The sequence below is a fragment of the Emydura macquarii genome, unplaced genomic scaffold (assembly GCF_026122565.2).
Source record: "Emydura macquarii macquarii isolate MOO-44397 ecotype Brisbane River unplaced genomic scaffold, CSIRO-AGI_Emac_v2 contig_1451, whole genome shotgun sequence".
Taxonomy (NCBI): Eukaryota; Metazoa; Chordata; order Testudines; family Chelidae; genus Emydura; species Emydura macquarii.
Genome location: NW_027131588.1, coordinates 15,278,230 through 15,291,609, shown reverse-complemented (window position 1 = coordinate 15,291,609; position 13,380 = coordinate 15,278,230). Strand labels below are relative to the sequence as shown.

At 44.6% G+C, this 13,380-nt stretch overlaps 1 long non-coding RNA gene across 1 annotated transcript; it reads right to left on the bottom strand.

Moving 5' to 3' along the window:
- Positions 1-2,321: 2,321 nt before the first annotated feature.
- On the bottom strand, positions 2,322-5,153 carry LOC137156425 (uncharacterized). Its single transcript, XR_010920766.1, has 2 exons — positions 5,023-5,153; positions 2,322-2,832 (listed from the first exon to the last, which is right to left on the bottom strand). It is a non-coding gene; the product is annotated as an uncharacterized lncRNA (long non-coding RNA).
- Between the last annotated feature and the right edge of the window lie 8,227 nt (positions 5,154-13,380).

Sequence of the window (13,380 nt, the reverse complement as noted above, 5' to 3'; positions counted from 1 at the left end):
CAATAGCTACATGGAGAACAAACATTTAATAATAATAGCAGAGAAAGATATAACACTATCCAATGGCTGGAAGTTGAAGCTAGACAAATTCAGATGGGAAATAAAGTGTACATTTTTTGACCGTGAGAGTAAATAATCATTAGAACAATTTACCAAGGATCATGGTGGAGTCTCTGTCACTGACCCTTTTTAAATCAAGCTTGGATGTTTATCTGAAAGATACGTTCTAGGAATTATTTGTGAGGAAGTTCTATGGCCTGTGATCGACAGGAGGTCAGACCAGATGATCACAATGGTTCCTTTTGGCCTTGAAATCTATGAATCTTCCAGCCCATTCCAGGCGTTTATATCCATACCCATCATTGAACTGCCTGAGCAACTTATAAATTCTAGAAGTTAGATGGATCCTTATCTCTGCTTCCCTTCTCCCCATTCCTGTTTAGTCGGTTATTGTGGGAGAGCTAGGCCCTGTCAAGATTCAAAGTGGCACTGGATTAAATAAAAGTGTGATTTTAAACCTATTGCCAAGTTAAATCAGTGCAAAATCCAGTGTGGACACCCTGAAATTAATTTAAACCTGGTTAATATCCACTTAACTTGAAATTAATATAAACCACGTTTTATAGCATGAAATATTTTGTAGTCTATATTTTGCATGTTACAGACTAAATTCTGAATTACTTAACTCAGTCCTTACTCAAGTAATACAATCACAGAGGAAAATGCTTTGTTCCTCACTCCCTTTTCACTTAACCCTTCGATGGCAGCTTTGCCTGAGGAAGGACAGTGAGACTGAAGTACAAACTTCAGGCTTTCCACACAGGTTTTCCACTTTCGCTCTTTTTGGATACAAGATCAAGGAGTGTTCAAATCTTGGGCTTTGGTTCAGGCCTAGAACCAGTTACAACCTAAAGGCAAGATTCTCTCTTCTCCCCAAGCAGGGAAGTAAGGGCTAAGTGAGCTAGGCACTCAAAAGGTCTTAGTTTGGGGGGGAAGCACCCTCAGCAAGGCCACTTCTCTTCCCATGCAGGTTGGCAGCAAGTGGGTGGGCAAGGAATGGGCAGAGCCTTAGCGCCATGCCCCCAATGTGCCAGTCTGTGCAGAGAGCTAACGCAGAGAGGGAAGTGATCTGTGAACTACCATGGGCCACTTCTCCCTTGGAGCAAGCAGGCAGGCAGGGAAAGAACTGTCATTTTCAGGGTCACACCAAACCTTGCATCAAATACATTTACAGTTGAGCCCAAATCCGCCTTTGTATTTCAGGCTGAGGGATGGTTTGCACCCAGTTTTTATGCCACTTTGACTATCAGTTTAGAAAAACAACAGTCAAATTAGTACAACCCCCCCGAGTGTAGACATAGTTATACTGAGATAAAGGTGCTTATACCTGGTATAATTGTTGTATAACTGCTTCCACACCCCGGGTTGTAAATGTACCAGTAAAAAAATAGATCACCCCCCCCCCAACACATACAGTTCAATTACCAAAAGAACTGTGCATAGACCAGGCCTAAGAACTATTGGGAGTTGGACTGCATAACTCAGCAAGGCAGGAAGAACTCCCCCCACCCCTGTGGGCAGGCTACCCTGGTCTTGGGCTCAGGCGAGTTGGAGTACACAGCAGTTGCATGCGCACTCACTTGTCCTGGAGTAGGTGGATAGGGAATGGATGATGTACGCAGTCCCCCCTCGATCCCTGCTCTCGGGGCAGCGCAGCTGAGCTGGTGTGGGGGTGTGGTAATTTGCTGCTGGCTTAGGTCAGCTGCACATAATTAGCCTCCCAGAGCAAAGAGGCAGCAGGCAGGGAATTGTGCCTCCGCGGCGTATCCCTGACTCCCAATGATTACCAGGGGTGATGCTGCTTTCATATCCACCCTTGCTCAAGGTTGTGCGCTCGTCTTTGCTTTGCCTGCTCATTCCATCAGCAAGTAGCTGCTGCTTCTGCTGATGAGGAGGCCTTTAAAATGGACAGATAAAAAAATAATCCCCAAACAAATCAAGCAGTGGAGGGCAGGGGGGCCAGGCCCCCAGGCACCAGCCTGAGGGGGGGCACTGGGCTGGCCCTTCACTGACACGCAGGGGGCAGGGGACGCAGGAGGCTCTGTGAGGCACCCTTCAGCCCCCCCCGCGCACACACGTCGTGAAGGGCTGGCCCTTGGTGTAACAGACTACTCCCACCCATGAGACCTCCGAGTTTCAGCAGCATTTCAGCACTGGGAGTTAATCAATAAGCACTATCATCACGCCGTCCCTCTGGAAACTACAGGACATACACCATCTCTTGATGTATCTTAGATGCCCCTCCCCAGGCAGTAACTGCACTGTTTTCACTGGAGCAACACCATTGCAGAGATTAAATGTTACCTCAGTGGTATTTTTTGAACCCCTTTGGAAAAGAATCACCCGTGTTCCATCCTGAGGCAATTCCCCTTTATGATTTTCTTTCGAGTCTGGGTCTAAGTAAACACATGGTCTTTAGGGGTTTAGTTATTGCTCTCTGAGCAGCACCTGACCTGAGCAGAGTGCTGACGTGTCAGGCTGGACCATGAGACTTTGGTTTGGGCTTGTTTGGTTCTTTATTCATTGTTAAAGCAAACCAGTGCTGAGGCAGATCCAGACGGGCCTCTGAAAAATCACTCCCTGAAACGCGCTGGCAAAAGAGACAGTCTGTGTGGTGGTGATAAAACCTCTCAAAACAGATCAGGCGACATCAGTTCAGCATCTAGCTGACTTGGGGTGTAGAGTCACACATAGGGCCACACCTGTAACCACTCAGCTCAATGGCAAACCTTGCCCTGATTGCCGTGATAGCCAAATCGGCCTCTCCTTTTCCTGGCAAGAAAGAGAAAAATTCTCACCACTGATTTCACATTATTTACACTTGCAGTAGCCTTCCACGGGCTTGTCTGAATCCCTTGGAGTTCCCCAGGAGTGGGCTGTTGTTAAACGAATGTGCTCAATTGACGGGTGGTGGGGACTTATGAGACCCAGAATTCTCAGCGATTCACCCAGGTACTGAATATCCAAGACAGACTGATGTGTGGTCTCAGCCACCGCTTCAGGGGTGCTACCCCCATGGGCATTTTAACAGGACTATTCTGCATCATCAGCAGGTCAGCCTGATTTCAGCCAACAGCTGCACCGGCAGCTAGATGAAACGTGTTTTATTGATAAGGCCTAATTTATTGCTGGCTCCTTTGAGGAGGACTCAGCTTGTTCCCATTTTGGATCTGATCCTGCTCTTATAGACATCAATTGGAGGAAGCCTGTATCAAAGCCAGACAAGGAATCCAGATCACCTGAGTCAAGATCCAGTGCCTTAACCCTAAGACCCTTCTTCTGCTTCCTATCATTAAGGGAACCATGTTTTAATCAGCTGGCTGTGATCAGTCGGCTTATCTACATGGAGACACTCAGGAAAGTTAATTCAAAGGATGTGAACTTAAAATGGATTCATTATACCACATTAAACCCATGTGGACACTCTTATTCACAATTAAAGTGGCCTTAATTTCGTTTATCTTAATCCACAAGGCCAGTTTATAAATTCTGAATAAGAGTGTGCACACAGGGACTTAATGCAGTTTAACTAATCTGCTTTGAAAGTTAATTCAGATTAATTTTCCTGAATGTCCCCAGGTAGAAAAGCTCTGTATGTGTAGCGTAGACAGGGGTTTAGGAGAAACAGGGAGGAGACTGTGGGTTTAATTCTCCATTGCATGAGTGCAAAGAGAATCTAAAAATGCTACCCAATCAGCATGACAGTGTTTGACACTCACTTTACATTGGAGTAAATGACAACTCGAAGTGCAGGGCACCAGAGGATTAGACTCTATAGCTGTTTTAGTATAGCCCACCAAAATCAGCAGCCCTGGACAACACTGCATTCCCCAGAGATCAGATGAGCTTTGCTTCCAGGGAGGCTCCTGTTTGGAGTCAAACCAAAATGATCTTTATTGCTGCTATAAATCAATTCAGCACCTGCCTTTACAAATACATTGTGTCTCTCCGCTTTCAGGTGTCAGCTCCCCTGCCACCACTGCTTCTTACAACCAGCCAGGTCATGGTTTCTGGCTTCACCTTAAGTAGTCATTGTTCACACATCCTACAGTAACAGTTATCTGCACTGCAGTTACCACAAGCTAGTGGAACACTAGTACCAGATGAGAGTTATAGAACCCTCACAGGTGGGCTGGAATCCTATTGCTTAAGGGCTTGCCTACATGGGGAGTTATTCTTGATTATCTCCATCATGTGTGGATGCTCTTATTCTGGAATAAGTGTGTCTACCCAGAGGAGTTAATCAGGAATTGTTAATCCGCTTTAAATTCAGACCCTCCTTTATTCTGGATTTACTTTCATTTGTAGACAAACTCTAAATTCATGTCTGATATTATTATTTGCATTATGGTAGCATCTAGAGGTCGCTACTGAGACTGGGGGCCCATTATGCCAGGCACTGTACCTATACCTAGGAGAAGGCAGTCCCTATTTGTGTAACCCTTTTGCCGGGGGGTTTACGGCAAGAATAAGGGATGAGTTCAATATATCTAGGGTCCCTCTTGACAATCAACAAAATCAGCTCAAGCCCTGACCCAGAAACCTGGGAGATCTAAATGCACTCTCTGTGGGTGCCCTTAATACGCAGGACTTCCCTACTGACAAGCACTCTGAGTCTGTGTACAAATAAGGGAATCTTTGTTAAGGGAAAGGGAACACAGCCATAAACTTGGGAAAACACAGCAATGGAATAGATATGCAAATAAAGAGTAAGATATCCTACACCCCCCACCCCCAGTAACTTTGGCAGCAGTTCATCTGACTCCCTTCTCATCCATCACAGACAACGTCCCCTGGCCTCCCCCTTTCCTTTAATCCCACTCTTAGTTCAGAGCAGCAATCCAAGAGTCCCAAAGGAGCTCCTTGCTTGGTCCCACCTAGAATCACCATCACCTAGCCCAGATCAGTGATTCAGTTTCATTATGGTGCAGAGCAGGCAGGACCTCATTAGAACCCACTCACCTCCACTACTGTCCTTTGTGTTGTCTCTCACCACAAAGTTCTCATAGAAGGGAACCAAGTGCTCAAGACCCTTAAATGGAACCCTGTCAGTTTGGTAATGAGCTATTTACCAAAAATAGGGGAGTCTCTTTCCCCCTCTTTGACTTTAAGCCTCTCTAGGAGCCCACTATCTCCCAAAATTCATGTTCATATTTAGTTCCGGTGACCTCCAAGTGTCACTAGTGGAATTGTGGGTAGGTAGCTTACGCAAATGACCCTCTCTGTGGCATCTCTTTTACCCTTTTCAGCAACAGAGGGTGTAGAGAGTTCTTTCCCCTCAGCCATAAAGCTGTGGATAGTAAATGTAAATCACAGAAAAGGAGTATTATTATCCTCATTTTATAGGTGGCAAACTGAGGCACAAAGAGATTCAGAACCAGATTTTCCAAGCTATTTAAACTCCTAAAGATGCACATAGATGCTCATTGAAATCAATGGGTGTTAGGCACCTAAAATGCAGAGATGCCTTAAAAACCCACTAGGCACCTGTGTGCATCTTTAGGCACCTACCAGTTTTGAACATCCGGCACTATGTAACTAACCCAAGGCAACATAAGAGATCTGGCACGCCCATGACACAAACCCAGATCTCCTACATCTCAGCACAGTGCACTAAGCACATAACCATCCTTCTTCTGAATAGTAAATCTTATAGTAGGGGGCAATTGTGTTCTCCCCAGATGGCACACGGGGAATTAATTACACACAACTCCCATTAAGAAGAGAGACACTAACAGCATTTGCCACAGTTCAGCTCCCTAGATAATCATGATGCATTGTCATTACAGAGCATGCTGACTTTACACAAGCAATGTAACAGACATACACCGAGTTCCACCTTTCACAACTCCTTTAATTCCCTCCTGAAATGCATGAATGTGAACAGCTGCAGTGCAGCTAATCACAGGAGGCAGAGCCAAACCAGTAAATAGATCACGGTTGATGAGCGGCTCCAAAACACAAGAAGTGTGATACGCGCATGGCTCTGTGAATGCTGAAACCATGGTCAATGGTTTAATGTGCAGAGTGCTGCAGCCAGCCACAGAAAGAGACCTTTACCTTCACAAAATCAAACTGGGGAGGAGGGAAAGACAGAGACAAATCCTGCCTGCTCCTCCAATTCCAAGGAAGGACGCAGACACAGCACAACTGGAGCTCAACCCAGTTGCCCCTGAAGGCAATGCAAAGAGTCCCAGTGACTTTAAAGGCACAGAATGAGCTACCTGTCCCTAGCCAGAAAGGATGGTCAAGTAGTTTGGATACTAACTAGAGATGTGAGTTTAATTCCCTGCTCTGTCACAGATTTCCAGTGTGAGCCTGGGCAAGTCACTTTGCCACTCTGTGCTTCAATTCTCCATCTGTAAAAGGGGTGCGGTGAGGATAACCACCAAAAGGGATTGTGAAGTGCTCAGCTACTATAGCAGTGGGGGTCATACGTACCTTTGGTAGATGGTGGTGTTATTCTGTGTAGGGCAGAGGAAGGATTTCGGGATCATGCACGGCAAGTACACTCCCATATTATCACACATTTTAGAAGTGAGGCAGTGCAGGTCTAGCAGCTATGTTGATTCACCCACCATTGCCCGCTGGAGATATGGGTAGCAGAACTGACAGGAGTTATAGCAGCCATGGATTGGCTCTGCTATTCTTCTAGGGCAGTGGCTCCCAACCTGTGGCCCAGCGGCCAAAAGTGGTCCATGGGGGCTTTCAAAGTGGCCCGCAGCTCCCCTTCCGCTGGCTGCAGAAGGGAACCACTGCCTAAGGACCCAGGCAGAGCACGTTTCCGCAGGGCTACAAGACTGGTGCAGGCTCCTTGCTGTACCCAAGGGGATGTGAGGTCAGCACTTCCCTCCCCTTGCTGCAGCAGGGAGCACGGCAAAGCGCTCCGCCTAGGTCCATAAGTGCTGGGGTCCCTTCTGGAGCCAGAGGGAGGGGAGCACTGATCTCCCGTTCCCCTGGCTACAGAAGGGAGCCACTGGCTGCAGGGGGTACGCGTGCGGTTTCCGTGCTGCAACCAGGGAGACGCGAGATCAGTGAGGAGGCTCCTTCTGTCTGGCTGCAGTGGGGCGGGGGGCTGTTGGTGGAGACTGGTGGCCTTCAGGGTTGTAAAAATCATATCTGTGGCCCTCAAGCCAAAAAGGTTGGGAACCACTGTTTTAGGGGGCCAGGTCATCCTGTAGATAACATAGAATCACAGAAATATAGGGCTAGAAGGCACCTGAAGAGGGCATCAAGTCCTGCCCCCTGCACTATGGCAGGACCAAGTATAGCTAAACCCTCCCTGACAGGTGTTTGTCCAACCTGTTCTTAAAAACTTCCAGGGATGGGGATTTCATAACCTCCCTTGGAAGCCTCTTCCAGTATGGAACTATTCTTATCGTTAAGGAGTTTTTTCTAATACCTCACCTAAATCTCCCTTGCTGCAGATGAAGCCCATTACTTAGTTTCCTAAATTCAGCTGACATGGAGAACAACTGACCACCACCCTTTTTATCAGTCTTCTTTTCTCAGAGCTAAACATGCCCAGGTTTTTAACCTTTCCTCATAGATGAGGTTTTTTAAAACTTTTATTATTTTTGGTGCTTTCCTTTGGACTCTCTCCAATTTATCCACATATTTCCTGAAGTGTGGCAGCAAAAACTGGACTCAGTACTCCAGCTGAGGCCTCACTAGTTCTGTGTAGAGCAGAACAATGACATCGCGTCTCTTAGATATGACACTCCTGTTAATACATCCTAGAATACACCCTTTTTTGCAACTGCATCACTTCATTGCCGCATATTCAATTTGTGATCCACTATAACCTTCAGATCATTTCTGCAATACTACCACCCACCCAGTTATTCCTCATTTTGTAGTTGTGCATTTGATTTTTCCTTCCTAAATGTAGTACTTTGCACTTGTCTGTACTGAATTTCTTCTTGTTGATTTCAGACCAATTCACCAAGATAATTTTGAATTCTAATTCTGTCCTCCAAAGTGCTGGCAACCCCTCCCAGTTTGGTATCATCTGCAAATGTTATAAGCATACGCTTCACCTCCTTATCCAAGTCATTAATGGAACTATTGAATTGTACCAGACCCAGGACTGACCCCTGTGGCACCCCACTAGATATGTACACTCAATTTGACAGCGAACCATTGATAACTACTTTTTGAGTATGGTTTTTCAACCAGTTTTGCACCCACTTTATAGTAGTTTCATTTAAAGCACATTTGTATATGGAAATTTCATGTGGGACAGTGTCAAAAAACTTACTAAAATAAAGCTAAATCACGTTTACTGCTTCCCCCATCCATTAGGCCAGTTACCCGGTAACCCTCTCAAAGAATGAAATTAGGTTGTTTTTTTCATGATTTGTTCTTGACAAATCCATATGGGCTATTCCTTATAATCCTATGATCACCTAGGTGCTTACAAACTGATTGTTTAATTATTTGTTCCAGTATCTTTCCAGGTATCAAAGTTAGGTGGACTGGTCTATAATTTTCCAGGTCCTTTCTGTTCCCCATTTTAAAGATAGGTACTGTTTGTCATTCTCCAGTTCTCTGGAACCTCACCCATCCTCTATGATTTCTCACAGATAATCACTAGCACTTCCAAGATTGCTTCAGCTAGTTCCTCAAGTGCCCTAGGATGAATTTCATCAGGCTCTATCAACTTGAATACATCTAACTTATTCAAATGTTCTTTAACCGGTTCTTTCCCTGTTTTGACTTGTGTTCCTTCCCTCTTGTCAATATTAATTGTGCACAGCTCCCATTGAAATTCATGAGAGTTGTATGGTCATAATTTAATTGGTCACCTTGGGGAGCACTGACACATGGATAGGACCCAAGCTCAGGACTTAAAAGACCTGGGGGTCTACCCTGAGTCTGCCACTAACCTGTTGTGTGACGCTGGGCCGGTCACTTTACCTCACTGGACTTCTGCTTCCTCTCCTGTTGTGTGTCTTGTCTGTTTAGATTGTGACTCTTCAGGATAGGGGCATCTCTTACTATTTGTACTAGCATAATGGGGCCTTGATCTCAGTTAAGATCTTTGCACACTACTACAATAGAAATTATAATAATGGCATCCCCCTGCTCAGCTATTTGGACTTGATGCAGAGTGAGAGAGCTTGGCAAGGAGGGAGGGAATGCATTCTATCTTAAATGTCCAGGCCCTTATAGTCTGCTAGCTAGTCTTTCTGTGTAAATGACATCTAGCGAGGTGGTGGGTAGGGCCAGTGCTAACAAATAAGTAACAAGCAGGCTTTCCCAAAGGAGCTGCTATCTGCTTCAGCCCTCTGATCCGGAATCTGAGAGGCAGTGCTTTGAAATAGGCAACCAGAAAGCTTCCTTGAGAGCAGAGCTTGACAAGAATGAACTGGAAAGAGAACAAAGAAACAGGGAACAAAGGGACAGGAAAGGCAGCCGAAAGAAACGCGCATGTGAGAGGGCAAGGGCACACGCACATAGGTGTGTGTGTGTGTGAGAAAAGGAGATTATGTGTGGGTGGGTGAGTGAGAGTGAGTGAGTGAGCGAGCGTAAAAGAGAGAGCAAGTGTGGGTAGGGTGACTAGCTATCCCACTTTTATAGGGACAGTGCCGATATTTGGGGCTTTGTCTTGTATGGATGCCTATTACACTCCCCACCTCCGGTACTGATTTTTCTACTCTTGCCATCTGGTCACCCTAAGTGCGGGTGACATGAGTGAGCGAATGTGGGTGTGAACTTGTTTTTCCTAGTGAAATTCAGGGATGGAGGCCCTGATCCGGCAGTTCTGCTGAAATCCATGGGGACTTTGGCTCTCAAACCTCACTACTTGATGCCGAAAAGCAACACTCCCAGCAATTTTGAGGGCCATCTCTCGATATGGCAGATTATATTTAAACCCCCATTTCAAAGCCTGTGGGGAAAAAAATGCAACATGCAGTCTGCCCTGAAAGCCACCAAACTGGCTCTGATGCACCAAAGGGGACAAGTGGGGGAAATGCTCCACCACCTAGTCTTAGGGCCAAATCCTGAGAAGTGTTACGCCCTTGCAACTCCCACTGACTCTGGTGGGAACCGCACAGGCTCAGCATCTCTCAGGACTTGGCCTTTGGGAAAGGGGGAGACTATACGGTGAAAAGCAACATCTCACATAAATGGGATCAGGACCATTCAGAAGGGCCTGGCTTGTTATCGGGACCTTGGACTGCACATGCAACCACTAAAGGGATAGTCAGCACAGAGGTTAGGAGCTTACAGTCAAACTCCGCAGCCAGGAAGTGGGCAGCAGAATACAGAGCAGAGCACATAGCTCCAGGCTGGAGCTGACACTAACTCTGATAACCAGTGAAAGGCTCGCCTTAAAGAAAGGCTGCAACCTTTTGGCATGCTATGCATAGGAAAATGCACTAGGAGCTACAGATGCTGCCGTTCCTTCGAGATGCTGAATGTCCTCAACTCTTGTTGAAGGAGGTGCTCAGCATCACACAGCATTGGGCCCCTAGGAATCTAGGAGCAGGGATGGCTCTTCTAAGCCCCCACAACAGCAGATGATTTTGGCCAGGGTGGATTGGATCTCTGTTAGTCAAAAGAGTAAATAAATATAGTCTCCTCTCATCCCTTTAGAGGCTGGCCCCTGTCTGAGTTGAATCACAGCCTTTCATCCAGGTTCAAGTCTCCATCGATCTTAGGTACTAATCTGTGACTTAGATGACTTGCGAAAAGTCACAAAGGAAATACGTGGCAAAGTCAAGAATTGAACCTCTGTCGCCCACTGCCTAAGCGAGTGCCAAAACCACTGCACCCACCTTCCTTTCCACTGCACTCTCCTTCCCCTGGTCAAAGCCTGAGAACACGAGAGATCCTATGAGCACAATGGCACTTACCCCTGAATGTTTTCTACCTTCTCTGGCAGAGATACTTTTTATAAAGGGGCTGCCTATAATTAGGCTTCTGCATCCATACTCTGGCGCCTAAATAAGTGGCTTGAAAATGGGAGCTGCTGGCTGACAGTGAACTAGTCATTATAACTTTATCATTAATAATGTAATGTATTGTTTGTTTATTATTTTTGAGTTTGAAAATAATTTTGCAATGTACGTTTATGGAAAGCAATTTACAGAATTAAGTTTAGTACGACCATTCATTATTTTATGTTTTTATGGTCTTTGCGATTGTAAAGCTTATGACCACAGAACAGGATGATAAACAGACTCTGTATTCTTAATCAATAAAATGGATCGTTGTAAACAGACCGTGCCTGTCAAAAGATATAAATAATCCATGCATTCCTGCAGCTTTCATGGGAAAAGAAGCTGTTCTGCAAAGCTCAAAGGGGAGAAAAAAGGAAGGAGCTTGAAAGCCAAATGAATTACCAAAAAGACTCCACCAGGACATGATGGTGTGTTATAATCAGTGCCCAGAGGAATGTTACAGTAGTTGTAAGTAAACCATGCTCAGTTATGGACTTTGATCTTTTCCCCCCTTCTGTTTATTACAAGTCAAACAGCTTGCGCACAAGAAGAGAAAGAAAGAGATTCTTCTGCAATGCTTAGCTGGACCTCACATAGCCACCCATTTTCAAAAGGAGTCATGCACTATTGCATGCATACCTTTGAGCAATTTACATATGCAAAACCCCTGTGGACAAGATCAAATCAGGAGGCCAGTTCTGCAGACCCTTCTCTGCTGAAGTTATGTGAGCGTCTAAGGGCTGCGGACTCTGGTTCCAGGTTTTTGTGTGGGAAGGATGGGGCAGGCTAGGTGCCCTCGCACACCAGATATTTGCATGCACAATCATTTAGGCTCATGCACACATTACACATGTACAAAGATATGCTAGCCATCGCGTGCAGGGTACATACATTTGTGGTAAATTCAGTATTCAACTTCTGAGCTGCTACATAAACCACTTAAATCGAGTGCTGTTTTGTATGGGCAGAAGAATTTGGCAAAAAAACTGAAGGGACCTTTATATAAAATGATCTTATCTTAAAGGGTATATAGTTGTATACATTTAAGGATTAATAGGGAGATAAAATATTATATATACCTAAAATATAATGCTTTATAACCTTAATAGTAGGTACAGAATTACATAAAGATATAAAGTATATCCTTATAAAGCCTTGCAGTTTGCATTTTAAATTGTTGGTAGATCAGTTCTCTTACAACCTAGAACAAACATTATAATCCAAGAAGGAAAACAAAAGATAAGGAAATTAAAATACAAGATCAGAAGAGAGTGATAAGAATAATGGATAGGTGGGAGTATCCAGATGGAGACTGGAATTTTCTAAACTTCTCAAGCAATCAGCAGCTCAAGCTTTCAGTCACAAGATTGTTCTTATTAGTGTTCTAAACAAATCCCATGTAATTCTACTATGACTTGCAATATATGAATCAATACTTCAAAGAAGGTCATATCAGACATGCATATGAACCAGTTTATCAGTGTTAGGCCATGCCATCAATGGAACAGTGTATGACTGGCTCATATTAGTAAAATTGCCGGCTATTTTCCCTCAAAATCCTGATATTTTGTGCAACCCTGAAATAGTACAAACCTAGAGAGCTCCTAGCACTGCTACATACCCAGTACTCCTTCTTCAGTAGCTGTACAATAGGAGTTCTATAAGGTTCAGAAGGGCAAATATACATCTAATATCACAATTCCCTCCTCTGGCATCCGCAACAGAGTAGGAATAAATGGACAGTTTTCAGAATGGAGAGAGATAAATAGTGGCCTACCCCAAGGGTCAGTACTGGGACATCTTCATAAATTATCTGAAAAAGGGGGTAAATATTGAAGTGGCAAAATTTTCAGATGATACAAAACTATGCAAGATAGCTAAGTCCAAAGCAGACTGTGAAGAGTTACAAAGGGATCTCACAAAACTGGGTGACTGGGCAACAAAATGGCGGATGAAATTCAATGTTGAATAAATGCAAAGTAATGCACCTTGGAAAACATAATCTCAATTATCTATACAAAATGGAAGAAACTCAAGAAAGATCTTGGTGTCATTGTGGATAGTTTTCTGAAAACATCCACGCAATGTGCAGCAGCAGTCTAAAAAGCTAAGAGAATGCTGGGAATCATTAGGAAAGGGATAGCTAATAAGACAGAAAATATCATCTTGTCTCTATAAATCCATGGTACGCCCACATCTTGAATGCTGCGTGTAGATCTGGTCGCCCCATCTCAAAAAAGATGTATTGGAATTGGAAAAGGTACAGAAAAGAGCAACAAAAATGATTAGGGGTATGGAAAAGCTTCCATATGAGAAGAGATTAATAAGACTGGAATTTTTCAGATTGGAAAAGAGATGACTAAGAGGATAT